This window comes from Nymphalis io, chromosome 16 (genome assembly GCF_905147045.1).
Source record: "Nymphalis io chromosome 16, ilAglIoxx1.1, whole genome shotgun sequence".
Classification (NCBI taxonomy): Eukaryota; Metazoa; Arthropoda; class Insecta; order Lepidoptera; family Nymphalidae; genus Nymphalis; species Nymphalis io.
The window spans coordinates 5,257,029-5,272,667 of NC_065903.1; the positions used below are offsets into that span (position 1 = coordinate 5,257,029).

The window sequence follows — 15,639 nt, forward strand, 5'->3', positions numbered from 1 at the left end:
TTGAGCTTGTAAACGTAACATAAATAATTTTCTCACGGGGAAGTTTCAAAGGTGACCATTGAATAGGTATATTTATACAATAAACGGAAATAGGTGGAGACGATCTTTTATACTTGGCTAATTATTTTTTGTTTTCCTGTTTGATTATAAAGTATAAACATATACCTATATTTACCTATTCGAAACACAAATTACACAAGCTTACAAGTAAATGATTCAATGTATAATTAAACGTTCCTTCCTTGAGTGAAAACTAATAAAATGTGTCGTTAAATTAAAATATTTGATAATAATCGCTTATCTATCTCGTATTTGCGCAAACAACTGTGATCAGTTTATCCGAATGACAGCTTGTCCACGCTGTCAAAAACGACGTTTTTACAATTAAGCAACCAATATTATAGGAACTCGGTAAACATAGATTTTACGATTATAAAGCAGACTATCTTACGAATATCTTCCTTAAAGCTATTAGCATTAAGAGTCTAAATATGAGATACGCAACTTTGATAAATACTACGTAATCTTGAATAAAAATTTGTTAAAAAATGAGATTAAGCCATCATCTTTGTTATCTGGGGCTTTATCAAATACACACAACTATAAGTAAACGTATATGTTTTACCCAAGACTTGAAAATTATATCGATATTCTTATTAAATTGACAGAAGGTATTTAGATAAACTTTAAACGCCTTTAAGTAAAAAAATAAAAACTAGAATGTTGAAAATATTCACGATATTCATTTTAAATACTAACTATGCTGTTGAACTAACTGGACTATATATATTTGTTTCATAAAATTTATAATTTTTTTAATAATCAGTAATGATCGAACTAACGTTATAATCTACTGTTGAAACCACATGAGTAGTTCCTAAGATTCTCTATCTCTATAATATAGATATAACACTGCATCGCGATCATGTGACTTGACTATTTAAGAAATCCTTTTATTTATCAAAAAAAAAACCTCTACGAGTCGGTAAGTGGATTATAGAAAAAAAAAGATTAGCAATGTCTACAAAATAGATATTTCTAGTATCGTTAATAGTTTATTCACGATCGATTTTGTAACATTTATGAAGATGAGATAAGAGATGTATGTACTCTGCCAGTTATTCTATATTAGATAGATATTTCAGTTCTTTGAGATTAAAAATTAATTTTAAATATAGTGACTGACTAACTGATATTTCACAATTTGCTAATCACTCTGACTAATGAGTGTATTACTGCAGGATGTACGACCGATAATGAGTATCGGTGTTAACGTTGAAACTAAATAATATGTACAACATTAAAACGGATGTCCACATTGTAGATAAACTATGCAAATTTGGATACACATATATTTTTTTCAATAATTAAACGACCTTGAATGGTTCTTTGATTCACATAGAGCCACGCCTTTACTTGTTTGCATTTCCAACGGTCGAGCGGCCCTTACATTAAGCGATAAATTATATTACACAAAAATTTGATAACAATGTCAATATTGATTCTATCGACAGTTATTTTATATGAATGAAGTCTTGTACGATCGAATTTGTTCGAAATCACACGTAGAATTAATGCTAGCAATAGATTCAATTGTTAGAAAAGAAAAAAAAAATGATTTCATATGTAGATATAATAAAAAGGCTTTAATTATAAAACTGTCGTAGTTTTCCTTCGCAACCGCATTTTATAGATCATTTCTCAGTCACGACGTGTGTGAATAATATGGTTATCCATTTTTTACAAATACTTCATAGAGTTAAATTTTGATTCTTATTGAAATTCTTGTTAGACTTTTGTATACCTACATACATAATTATACTAATTTATTGATAAAGTGTTTGACTAACAATATATAGGTATGTAAAAATGTATAATGACGTAAATGGTCGACTACAGTTTCCTTTTTTGAAATAGTTCAAAATGGCACCAATAGTAGGTAAATTTATTAACTAAGCACGTAAAGTAATATGTGCCAAGTCTTTCATGCCATAAAGATTATGTTAATTATTTCAGCTAATACACTTTGATACTTGCAGACTGCAGTGGTCATTTTCTGATAAATACTCATACGTAAATCAGTTCAAATACATACGTATAAGTGCTAATTTTATGTTCATTACGTGTGTGGGAGCGTGAGAAATTGTACTAGATTTTACATGTGTGCAAATGATACACTAACGTATTTTTTCTACGTGTGCGTTCCAGTTGGATTTTAATCAACACATGCACACTCTGCGTACGCGCACATACAAAGCGCCCGCATTGGATTAGTCTCCTACAATAGTTATCAAGTCCGTCATAATGAAGATGTGCGCTTTTCAATTCATTAATGAGGCTCCCACAATGTTATTGATAGGAAGGAACGAATGCCGTTTTTGTCGATGTTCAATTACGACTAATAACTGTTTATTCATACGTTAATCCGAATCTTCTTTTATATACTACGTAGACTACAGTCAGATAAACACAGATCTATTTAAATTAACGTTTAAGCTAAACTTATAATAAATTTTTACGTCTTATATATTTTGGAACATAAAAGTTGTAAATTCTAATAAGACGAGTCGAATTCAACTGGTCACGTTACAAATTGGTCGATACGACAACCAGAAAATTAGATTACAATCAGCCAAAACCTTATTTATAAAAAAAAAACAACAGAATACTTTATGATAGAGCAAAACTTATAAGAAATCCAAAACGCTATAACAAGATACACGTTAAACTACGTGTGTATTAATAATCGCTGGTTATTATGCAGACCTTCATTAAGTCGCCAGTTTCTCCGCACGAAACCGCAGACCAGCTAAATAATTATCCTTAACCTGCTTTCTTCACGAAAAGATCGTAAAAGCACATTAAAGAATAAGCAACTAAATCCAACAAGGAGTAACGTATGTTTCCAAACAGAAAATGTCGAAAAACGTTTATGGAAAATAAAATTAAGAAGAGTTAGACTTAATCATTTACGTATTACATAAATAGCAGGAAAACTGGTATAACGTTATATGTAATAGTCTTGTTACTCGTGGGAAAGCTGACGGTATCGACGGCTACTACATGGTAAAGTTTAAGCATCATCAGAGTCTAAATAAGACGACCATTTATGATAATAAGCCTGAATCGAAGCATTTGAAGCTACAAGAACGTTTTTTTAATTTGCTCTGATTAAATGTTGAAGTATGTTACAGAAATGCGATATAATTTTATTGGTTACATATTTTGTTGTTGAAATTTGTAAGTCACGAGGGTTTGATAGCCATTCGTCTCAATTATGAATAATATCAAATAATTGATATTTAATATGCAGAGATGAATTAAAATAGGAAAAGTAATCAAGAGTCTGCTGCTACCTGTCGATTAGGTGTAGATTAAATATATGTTATTTGCTTACAAGATACAAATGGAATGTTGGAGAAAGCTGTAATTAAAATGAGGAGTCATTTTACTTAAAACAATGACATAGCAGAAAGTGTGTGCTGGTAATTACAAAGCGCTCATGAGGCGAATAATACTAATTTTGTACGACGATTAGTAACGTCTTATTCGACTTTCACACTCATTTTGCTTATATAAATTAAAATGAAATACAGGCTTAGATTTAAATGAAAAAGTATGAAATAACCAATTAAAAAAAAACCTTGTTCCTTTGAAAATAATATCAAAATTGTTTTATGCTATGAAAATGTAATGTTATTATTATTATTATTAAATTTTATTATATATTCCGGCTTAATTTATCGAGGAATGCTCGACGTCTTTCGGGTCATTATGGTTCCATCATAAAGCTGATGAAAAAGAACCATATTTTAATATGAATTGTAAAGTATTTTTATTTGAACAAATCAATGATTCACAATAAAAAGCTCTTCGTTTTACGATTCTATACATAATCGGTTATAACTTTAGACTTTTGCAATCAACATTACGTAGATTTAACTAAAAGAATCGTTACATAGTTTTAATGATTGATTGCTCGAATTATATTTTTGTGTACTAATTTGTCTGTACAATGAAGATCTGTTTTTGATGGTCGTCGCGTGAATCTGCCGGTAACCTGGCAGGCGCCACTCGACCGATATGCTCTTAGGAACCTTCAATTTGCGTCTGTAATTATTGCGGACCCTTCGATACTTATTTCTATTTTTTCGAGGCTTAATTGTTACCACAGATGACTTTTTTGTCGAACCACCTCAAAGAGAGCGGAAAGGCATCAAACGGAGCGTCGAATTTGGAAATAATTATACATAAATAGTCCCTTGAGCGACCGATTAAGACAATTTCCGAGGCAAATTGCTGCAGACGAGTATAATAGCACACGCGCTGCTCCGTCATAAATAAATCTGGATTACGTTTCTGTACAAGATTAAGATTGATTCGATCTCGATGCTTTCTGCTATTAATGGTTATGCGGGATAATGCCTCGATCGTGTTAAAATTTTAAATCATTATATTCGGTTTTTGTTCGTCTGATTTGTAAGATAATTATGGCCGACAAATTGGCGGGCGTCATTAAAAGATAACGGGTGGACTGTATCGGTCGGAGCGTCGTACGTAATTAATGATCGATACATGTGAAATAATTAATTAGCGGCTGGGGTCGGATCGGATCCTAAGGCGCCCGGGGCTGTTACACAAAAAACAATGACGTGCGGTTTTTGATTGCACCGGCGCCGCTGAAGCCGCGGCGACATCCGCCGCTCTGAACGTCTATAATTTGGGAGACCTCGAATTACTCTTAAACTTATTTCTTGGCGATTAGCGTGACGCCGACTCGTTGCTTAGGACGTGTCATTAATAATAATTTAAATAATTGTAACATTTTTCTGTGCTACGATTATCTGTGATGTCTAAGTTCAGGACCCTGAGATTCAAAGTATTTCATCCTTAAAATAAATCCCGCTTTTCTTTTTGCTTCGTACATCGTTGTATGATACTTATTTATTAATTTATTTGCCATTATTAAGTTGCAAGTGTAACGGATAGTATGGATTTTATTATTGACATAAGTTCGATGGGAAAGGCCTTATCTCCTGTATTATCTACCTCCTTACATATAGGCAACGAAAATCGATAGCAATTAAAATTCCCACGATTTCAACAATATTGTAGGTTAAAATCAATGAGAGCTCTAACTTGCTGCTATCGGGATGCGTGTGCGCAATTAAAATGAAACCCACAATCAGCCGCCATGTTTGTACACGGACGATGTTAATAGCCTTCTGTAATTACATAGCAGTATCATGCTATCGTTGCTTCTCGGAAGGCTGATCAAATTAATAGAATCTATTTAGATGAAGCATTGTTAGACCAGTAACATTAGGACATTTAAAATCAATTCGATCAAATTATGTTCTCTTTCTGTATATAATATAGGTATCTAATAACAAAGGAATCGTTAATTATATATATATTTCTGAATGTTGTATGATGTCTTGCTATCATAGTAATAAAAATAATATCATAAAGAAAATATTATAAATGTTGTCACATCAAAATGTTCATATCCTTTAAAATATGTATTCTATTCGCGGAACTAACGTCCCACCTCCCCGTCGTTATATACGGGGAGAGAATATCTAAATTCAATTACAAAAAGGCTTCTCTTCGAGGTGTGCCGCTGCACCCGCGCCTCCTCCGAAAAGGGTGTATAACAACTCAATTTCTCCATATTATTAAGACGGTGGGACGAGGGTAAAGTTAGGGTGGCGTGGAACACAAAAAGAATGCTAATTTAAAATTCTTATTGCTGTTTGTATGCGCGCGCGCTTTATATATCATTCGCGTAACAAAGGTGGAGGAGAGTACCACCCGAGTAAATAATTTCAATCTAATATTCAATTTGAAAAATACCTTCGTGTTTTATCCACTATTTTTTTATTTATTTTCTCGCAAATGTTTTTGTATATGCGATGTAAGTTTGAAGTTTACGTTTCCATTAATGTACATAAATGTTACCATGTACAATATAAAGTATACATATCGAGACGACAATTTTACTATGTGAGATGAATTGCATATAATCTGTATTAAGTTAAATAAGGAACGGTTCCGGGTTACATTGATCTAGTTTACAGTTTGATAATATAAGATAGACATCGAAATAAATAAGATTATTGTTTAAATTTAAAGTCAAGGATATTATAGGTCTTCAATTTCAATTTGTCACGATCACGACTTTAAGCGTCGTGATTATAAAACTAAGGTAAGGTCATGGTTTTAGACATTTGGGGATTTTGTCAAGGTAATAAAATATATATTATCTTTTCTGTACATAAAAAAGTAAAGTGTAAATAAAGAAGACCTCTCATACATATATATCATCCGACAAATGCAGGTTTTCCCAGGATGTTTTCCTTTACCGTTGCGCACGATTTGAATTATAAATACAAAACTCAGGCACTTGCTTGGATTCGAACCCGCAATCTTCGGTTAAGGTTGACGTGTTCTATCCAATGTCATCTCGGCTCTCAAAAAAAGAATTCACACTTTTTTGCACAGTCAACATTCCCTTATACTCGATATCTTGAACAGGGAAGTCCAATGAGATATCCAGGTTAATTTTTTTTCCTTAATAGGCAATTGTTTGACCGTTGACTTGCCTGATCTTAAGCATCGACACGGTCTAAGACATCTTGTATCACGCTTGCCTAAAAGATACCTGTACACTCTGGATTTAAAGACACCAACGTTTAACTACTTACGAGTAGAATTATTATGCAAATGTTGTTATGTAAATAAAAAAATGCTATTCGAATTATTTAATAACTGAGTTTATTATATAAAAAGTTTATTTATAAAAAATAGATGTTTAAGTAAACTAAGCATTGATGTGGGCTCTATCGGTGCACCACCATGAAAAAAGCTGTAATGTATTATTATTATATCGATAGGCGATAATGTTGCAAAATTATGACCTAAATATAAAAAAATAAATATGAAACTTTAAATTCATATCTCCACAAACAGAAATTTTAGTATTACTTATTTCTGACTAGGTGTAGTAAATACTAGTAGTTATACTGATCGTAATTTTATTTGGTTTAAATATATTTTCGCGATTAATAAGATAATATTTAATTATTTTAAAGTTATATGTAACTATGATTCATTTTATGTTCCGAGTGATTCGACTGATATTAATCATTCTGAGCAATCTGTTACCTAAACGATTGGTCGTTTTAAATAGCACATAGCTCTGAGTAAAGGTCATTAGGTAAATGGAGTTTAGAGGATGTGTGCCCAACATAGTATATGTCATATAATTATGTACTACTTAACAATTTACTCAGTAACGTAGATTGTTGCTAAGTATTATTTTTAGTCTTTAACGTGTTCAGAAAGCGTGCGCAGGCGTATTCTGTTAATTCACTTGGTGACGTGTCAACGGCGCTTGCGCACATACCGTAACCTTTTATTCATATTTGTTTCTATTATTTATATATACATATATAAACACACTTATTAATATTACAAAATATAATTTTGATATATAAAAAATTATAAAATTAATAAAATATGTGAGTAAAGTAAAACTCTTGGTAGCCACTTACAAGTTACTTCAATCAAATATTATTCAAGTCCTTTTCCTTAATTGTATATTAAAAATATTATTAATTCAACATCACTGTAAACAAAGCCTTAGGTTGTAATTCATCAGGCACCCACTCCCGAGTATAAAGTTATAAAAAAAAACGGAACAGATAACCGACAGTGTCGCATGATAAATGATCAGATTTAAATTTAGAACCAAAACTTAAGGTTCCAGCACCTTATAACGAACGCGACGAGCCCCGTTTATAATTATAATTAATATTCTTACAGAATTAAAGCAGTCGACCGAGGAAAAAACGAGATTCGACGCGAGAATTAATAACAAACAAATGGGCTACCTGCCGTGTTTTTGTGAACCCCCACAGGTAAAGCCGTGATGATGAAAGGAAATCATATGCGACTGTCTTAGATTTTAAACAATATTGCTCGATCCCAACACGGTTGCACCTTTTTTTAGTGTTTCATTCACATATTAAAATAAACAAGAAAAACTACTACTATTTGACTACTTGGCAACAGATGGCAATGTAGGTGTGCAGTTTTTTTGCAGGATTTAATCAAATATCAGTCGATTATTTGAAAGCCTCATATTTCCGAAGAGTGTGAACAAGTCTAAATTATTAAAAAAGAAGACAAAAACTAAAGCTGCATCGGTAACAAGAAACCAAAGACTCGGGACAAAGGAGAGGAACTCTCTAAACGTGATACCATAATGACAAAACAGAAATATGATTTCGATTAAATTGTTGGACAGGGAGGACTTCATTGGCCGCTTTTGTGAGTAAGAAAAGGACAGAATACTAGTTAATAATAAAAATATTTTATTTGTATAGTGGGGTAAAACACCCCCGCTGTGTGCTGTTTGGTCGGGACGGCATCCATCATCATTATATTAACCGATTTAACACTTTTGAACAGATTCCAACGTCGGTTGGTGGTAAATTTATGCTGGGGACAAAAGTGCACAGCTGAAACACGGATTTTAGTGTTAAGTAAAGAGGGATTAAAATTAACGTAATATTCCAGAAATATTACGTGTATCTGTGATGTTTTTGTAATTGACATAATTGGATTGCAGTCTCAGACCGTGTTAGGCAACTGATTCCGACCTAGTCGATACATTATGGTCAGAGGGTTATTAAAAACATGAGGATGTGAAAACTGGGCCAAGATAATTTTCATGTCATTCAACATCATCTCGACACGTTATGTATTCGATGTTGATTTACTAATGATATTCTAGCCAAATTAGTAAAGATCGAATTATGTACTTTTGATAATTACAATTAAACGTGAATTATATTTGATTAGTGCAAAAAATATGGTATCTGCTTTTGGTAAGCACACGTCGATGTTTAAACACTGCTATTCATATATGGTGAACATGGACTGTTAGTTGATAATTTTTTACGTCAATTTGCAGCACATTAATTGACATGTAACTAACGTATAGATCATTATAAATATTTAACGAGTCTAAGTAATTATTGAATACTGGCTCATAGGTACAGGCGGTAAGTATAAGTACAGTATACATATATTGAGGAAATGTAATTAAATGTAATGATGCGTGTCGATATTAAAATGGGTATTGATATGCAAAGTTGTTTAATGTTGTTACTGACAATCCCAGACTCTCCCATGCTATTTGTTCACAAATTTTTGTTCGCTAATCAATAAGATTTGACCCTAATTCCAATTACCATTCAGCACCAACAATAGTATTTGACTTCAATAGATCGTTTTGTTTTGGCTACAGCGTACTTCGGGAGCACAAATGGTTTCCCATCTATTTGTTACAGTTACAAATAGACATTCATTTCCATACTTTTAGTTCTTTTGATATTGCGTAACTTAATCATTAATTTCATCTTGTATATATTAGTGTCACATTTAGATTTGCAAGCATCTTTTCGTGAACGCTTGATTCCAAAAGTTATAATTAAAGGCGATGATCAAATCTCTGGATAAGGTTCATTTATTTAATTACTCCCTAAACCTACAGGTTGGTCGACCTCGGTTTTTGCCATCGACATCATTTAATAAGCATATTAATCAGGCCGATGGTATAGATAAGTAACTTGCCTTGGGCGATTCTTGCTAATATACCTTATATAGTCAATAATAGTATTGTGTTTGCAAAAGTCTGTTGACAAAAAATCCTCTCTCTTTGCGAGGTCAAAGAGGAATGACCATGTAAACGTCTAATGAAAGTCAGAAGACATTTCTGACTCCAATCACAGTTGTTCAAAACACATTCAAATTACAATCAATTTAAACTCTCGCGTCGTACCGAGTACGACATTGCGTCTGGGTAAGTTTCATCGCGTGTGGCGACGACCTATCAGTATCTAATAAGGTTTACTATTTTGTATGAGGTTACAAAAAATGATTCTATAATTTTATCCGGAATTTTAATATGACGAAGTTCTAATTTAGTGTTATTAAATAAAGATAATATTATATAGGCTAGGTGTTTTTTTCCGAACCGGTGGTAGTTTTTAGTTTGACTATCAATAGGAAGTGTAATGTTGAAAAAAGTATTTTGATTTTATTAAAGTACATATTTGTAATAATATATAATATATATGTATAGTATGACTCACAATCATTCAGGGATATTACATTAGTAATATAATGGATAAGATAGGTACTATTAATAAATACATTCGTCACGAAGTATTCCGTATCCTATTAGCATCTCGTAGGCTTAATTAGATATCCACATATCAAGTGTTCGCCCACGTAAATGCGCGCGTCCGCCTGTGGCAATCAAATTAGGAGCTAGCTCCCAAACAATGAAACCGACTGTACCGACTGGACCGTGCCACCCCACGACAAAACGTTTTCTCGCAATCTTCGATCACCGGATTAAGGGCAAGTCTTGTCTCGCACGTTTTATCTCCGATTGTCCGCACTTAACGCGTACTTTACGCCGAGTGCCCCTCGAGAGGAAATTGAAAGCGATCGCTTTCCCCACTATCTTATCTATAGTGTTACACTAATTAATCGATGTAGCGCGACGAGATCGTCGTTAGAGGTAAATAATGCGTACATTGAAGCGGACTGTGATTTATCGTTTTGAATAGACAAAAGTGTCGCGGGCGGAGCGGGCCGGGACAATGCGATGGAATGTCGTCGCAAGCCGGTCGCTCGCCGCGCTCGTGCGGCTCGTGAATGCGGATTATTAATAACTCGCCCGCTCTTCGGAACCACGCCGCGGCCTGAGCGACTCCTATCCCACTCTTAGCCTAAAGCATCATCCACCTGTACTCTACCGCACCTTCGTTTATTCAAAATACCTCTTAATGACTACATCGATGCGAGCACATTTCACGAATGTTACAACCCATTTCCCTGCCGATAATACTAAAAGTCTATTGTGAATATTTAAGATCGATCAGTTTTCGAAATAAAGTAAATAGCTATTCGCTTCAATCAAATTTTCACCCCTCAGGTTTATCATCCCCGCCAACTATACAATGACATAACAATAGTGACTGCGCGGATTATAACAAATTCCCCAAATTGTGTGGGTTCATATTTTCGAACAACAATAAGACAAAATAGTGATAATGTCACATGTGTGTACTTTTACTGCATTTGGAACTAATTGGAATATTTCATAATGCGTTGATTATTGAATGCAACATCTGCTGGACTCGTCATAGCTCATTGAAATAAATTAATAAAGAAAAAAGTTAAATGCGATCCAATTGATACAAGATTTGTTGAACTTTAAAACACTATCAGAAACATTACAGGAGACAATAGTCAAATAGCGTTGTATAAGCTGATATCATAATTCATTCTACTAATAAAAAATATTGTACGTACCGATGTCATTATTTATTGAAGTGAAAAATAACACTCGAATGGGTAAACTACTTGTAAAGGCGTGGCAAACGGAAAATGCAGTATGAAATTACCTTTCACGATTTGTTGATACCGGTGAAACTAAATGAGATCAGTTTTTGTCGCCATAACCGATACCTATGCATGGCTGGCAGCCCTACGGAGTCACGTCGTACTTCGTAATGCCGAAATGAAATCGTCCCACATTTTTGGTGTTCCGGACGTAAGATAAAGCAATATTTATGGTTCCTTACGATCTCTTTACAATGCAAACGAATAAGGTTTAACGCTCTGAAAGTCGCAAATGGCATTTATTTTCAAATGTAACATGATTTTTATGTAAACTAAATAAAATCTGCACTTGATAAAAACGCATCGATAAAATTCATACTTTAGAGGGAAGATAAACTTGTACCATAAAAGGTTTTTATTTTTTTTAATAAAAAAATAATAATCTATTATCTTTATTGAAGTCGGAACCAATGGTCAAAAATTATTCATCTCCGATTCGACACTTTTAATGTTTAATAAAAAATAAGTTGTGATTGAGTTTCTGGTTGACTATGTCAGTTTATTATTTCGTTTATTTTCTCAATGAGTTTTTAGTATTTGAATCACGAATCATTTTTTACGTATTTTTATTTTCGGCTCATAAAAGTCGTGAGCGTCTTGATTTGACACTAACGCGTAATTATTTTTACCGTTGCCGCTTATTTTACATGATTCAATGGGTGAGTTTATCCATAAGCACTAAAATCGTGACATTTCATTTTTAAATATTTTTACGTACTTTACTTAGTTTTATTCATACAAAAAAAATACAGTGAAAACGATGATATAATAGTAATAAGATATAAAATAGACAGTGAAAACGATGATATGTATTATGATATATATTATAAGTACATAATTTCTAAAATAATTTAAAATATATATGTACCACATTTTACTGAAAACATTGTGCATACATTTGTAAAGACGCCACATGATCGCCGTTTGTATGGGTTGTCTTTGTTGTGCTATATCATTGGCATCAATATAAGACTGTTTGTCGATAGATTAACTGTGTCTGGTATATGACCAAACTAACCTGTTAAAACTTTACCATCTAGCTGAAGTATTACTATCTCTATCTCAAGTGTGGATTTAAAAAAGGATACCAAGTCTTATCCAGTCGAAAAACCCAGTAGCAATTGTCACCAGTCAGCGTCAGTTTCAACTTTGACTTATCGGTAAGACATTTAAGAGCAATAAATTAAAGTAAATAATTGTTGTTGCGTAAGACAATTTCCCAAAATTTCAAACGAAACTTGTTTTCTTCGGATGTCTTTTGAAATAGAAAAACGTATAACATTATTTGCTTTAAAATGTACCGGTAATTGAAATTCGTTACATTAACACATGCTAATTGTTGTTGCCACCGACAAAAATGTCAATGCTTCGTGTAACACTTATAAGGTGAAAACGTGCCTCCTCTCCAAAATGTAATTATCAACATTAGAATGACACAAAAACTTTGTCCAGACATCATGCTACTTGAATGTTTAATCGCTGCTTGAAAAATAGTTAGTGATTTAAAAAGAGGTATTCCTACTATACATTTTTTTTACTATATTTTTTTAATCCTCTGAGAGATAAATCCTATTTAACTCTCATGTTATTTATTATTATATACATGGAAATATTATGGAAATGTCATAGAATATTATTTTTATACGGCTGAGTGTAACGTTTTCAGAGTTCATGTATGTATGTGAGTTTATTTATTCCACCATAACTTTTAAATGCCTAAAGAGCTTAGGGTGTATGAGGTATCGTTAGATTCCTTACATCATCCCGATGACACGGGCTATAAAATCGTTTATTCGTTAAAAAAAAAGTTTATTCTATCTTTCGAAAAGGTTGTAACATTTGTTCTACTACTACGTCGAAACTCCTCTAACAGCAGTTACGTTATTCGAATGACAATATGCATTTTTTTATTTAGATTTAACTGGCACTTATATAAAAGTTTTAATATGTATTCATTCATAATGTATCAATAAATTATAATATTTTTAGTGAATTATTGATATCTACAAAAGCAAGTAATGAACGAAATATTCGGACCTGTCCCGTCAAATATGAATGATGATGATCCATTTAGTTTGTTAATTGAACAAAATATTCAGAGAATTCATAAGATTAAACGGGACATTTGGATAGGCATAGTGTTATTCGGTTTTTATTAATATAGATAAATATTTATTAACTTAGTTTTTTTTTCGGATATTATTTTAAAATTTCGTAATTATATTCCATGCATTTCTTCGACTAGTATTCCATAATCTTCAATGTGTGAGTGCAAGTAATATTTAAAACTTACACTGACAACCACGTAAAACTATCAAATTATGACTATAACTCTATGAAAATGCTAAGTTCGTGATTGTCGCGTTAACATTATGCCAACCAATGGGATCGCTCTGAAAACTGTACTTGTCTTAATAATAAAAACGAGCAAGAAAATTAACAGAGCTCCGCTAATTTGTGCTGTATTAGTACAACTTAAGGTTTCTATTTGTTCGAAAAGAATATTACGATAGACGTCAGTCAGCTAATAAGTCAAATAGCTTTTACCAGGTGTCCGATAAATGGAAAACTACTAATTAAAGTACTTTACTCCGCCGAGACTTAAATGGAATAACGTATAGTTGGTCGTAAGAAGTTTAATTAATCTACCTTCTGACGCAACGAATGGATCGTTTTCTTCTTATTAGTGCCCGAAAGCAGTTTGTTCAATTGATTCGCTATGTAGCAATAAACAGCCTTAGTTTCTCGTGTGTTTGTGTTAAGAATTTGAAGAATTAACATTTCTAAAGATCAAAGCGACTGATGATCAGCAGATTACTTGTTGATATTGTTATGTAAGTGGATACAAATGGTGCTTGGTACGTATTGTGTTTACCTAATTGTGATGTACGGTTTAACACATTACTATCAAGGTAACGTCGTGTTTGTAATTAGTCAGACTTTGTTCGGTCAACGTATATATAACATGAAAATAGAATTAATTTACGTAATTACGTAAAGGTCGTTATTTCGAAGGTAGCGCTATTAAAATCTCTTCGAGACAATGTGCATTTAATGAATGTGGGGACTGTTGGAGAAATTATTTACGCTACAGAGTTCCAGCGACAGTGTTACAAATATGGGTTGACATAAAAGAAGATGTAGGAGACCACGTAATGACGTAAAGTGAATGGACTACAATAATTACAGAGCGTTCTAAAGCTGTGGTGCGTATCGTCGCATTATTTATTCTCAAACTAGAACGAATAATAAAATAACCGAGATCGCATTCCGAGGACGTCGTATATTATCGACATTAAACAAATGTGTTGTGATACAATAATAGATACAATATATCCAGTTTAGTGAAGATTCTATTGTAATAAAGAAGGCGATATTTCGAAGACATTAAAGTTCTCCGAGTCGTAATAATTACAGACGACACATTTTAACATTAAGACACCCACCCACGCGTTCTATGTTGTGGCTTTAAACTTGTATAATTTGTGTTAATGCCGTAATATATGAGACTTCAGGGGTCCCTGGCTCGGCGCGCCCGCACCGTGCATTCGATCGTTAATAAAATTATCAAAATCTAAACTGGTTTTATGAGCAACGCTTGCGAGTTATAGACTCCGTATTCCGTTTTGACTTATGAATGGAAATGGATTTTGATATTTCTAAGTGTTTTTAAGATCGTAAATAATTTATCTCTGCGTGATATTTCCGTCGGACGAATTTAAATGTTTGAATTGATGATCACCGCGGTACGATGGCTACCGGATTTTAAATCCGCATCTACATAATAAATAGCAGTTGTTTTTATCATTTTATTGTCTAAATTATAATTGAAATGCTATATAAATCGACGGAACAATTATGTCATACTTAAGTGACCATTTCATTGTCTTATAATCAAAGCAGTGTATTGAAGTACGTGACGTATGTATTGATTTATTACTAAGTATCGATCAAAGCAATGTTTTAATATTAAACGAAATAAGATATGACAAACTGATATTTATTATTTACATTTAATGTTATATTATATGTTATACAGCTTGAGATTTTATGTTAGAATTAGAATAACGGTTTCTTAATAGCTGTTTGTGACGTTATCAACAGAAGGTACTCATAAAATCTATGTAAATGGTAATTATTCATAATAACACGTGT

General features: G+C 32.8%; 1 protein-coding gene across 2 annotated transcripts in view; it reads right to left on the reverse strand.

Annotated features, from left to right (window-relative positions):
* LOC126774375 (zinc finger homeobox protein 3) overlaps positions 1-15,639 on the reverse strand; it is a 111,485-nt gene that overhangs the window by 81,344 nt on the left and 14,502 nt on the right. The gene's annotated exons all lie outside the window — the stretch shown is intronic.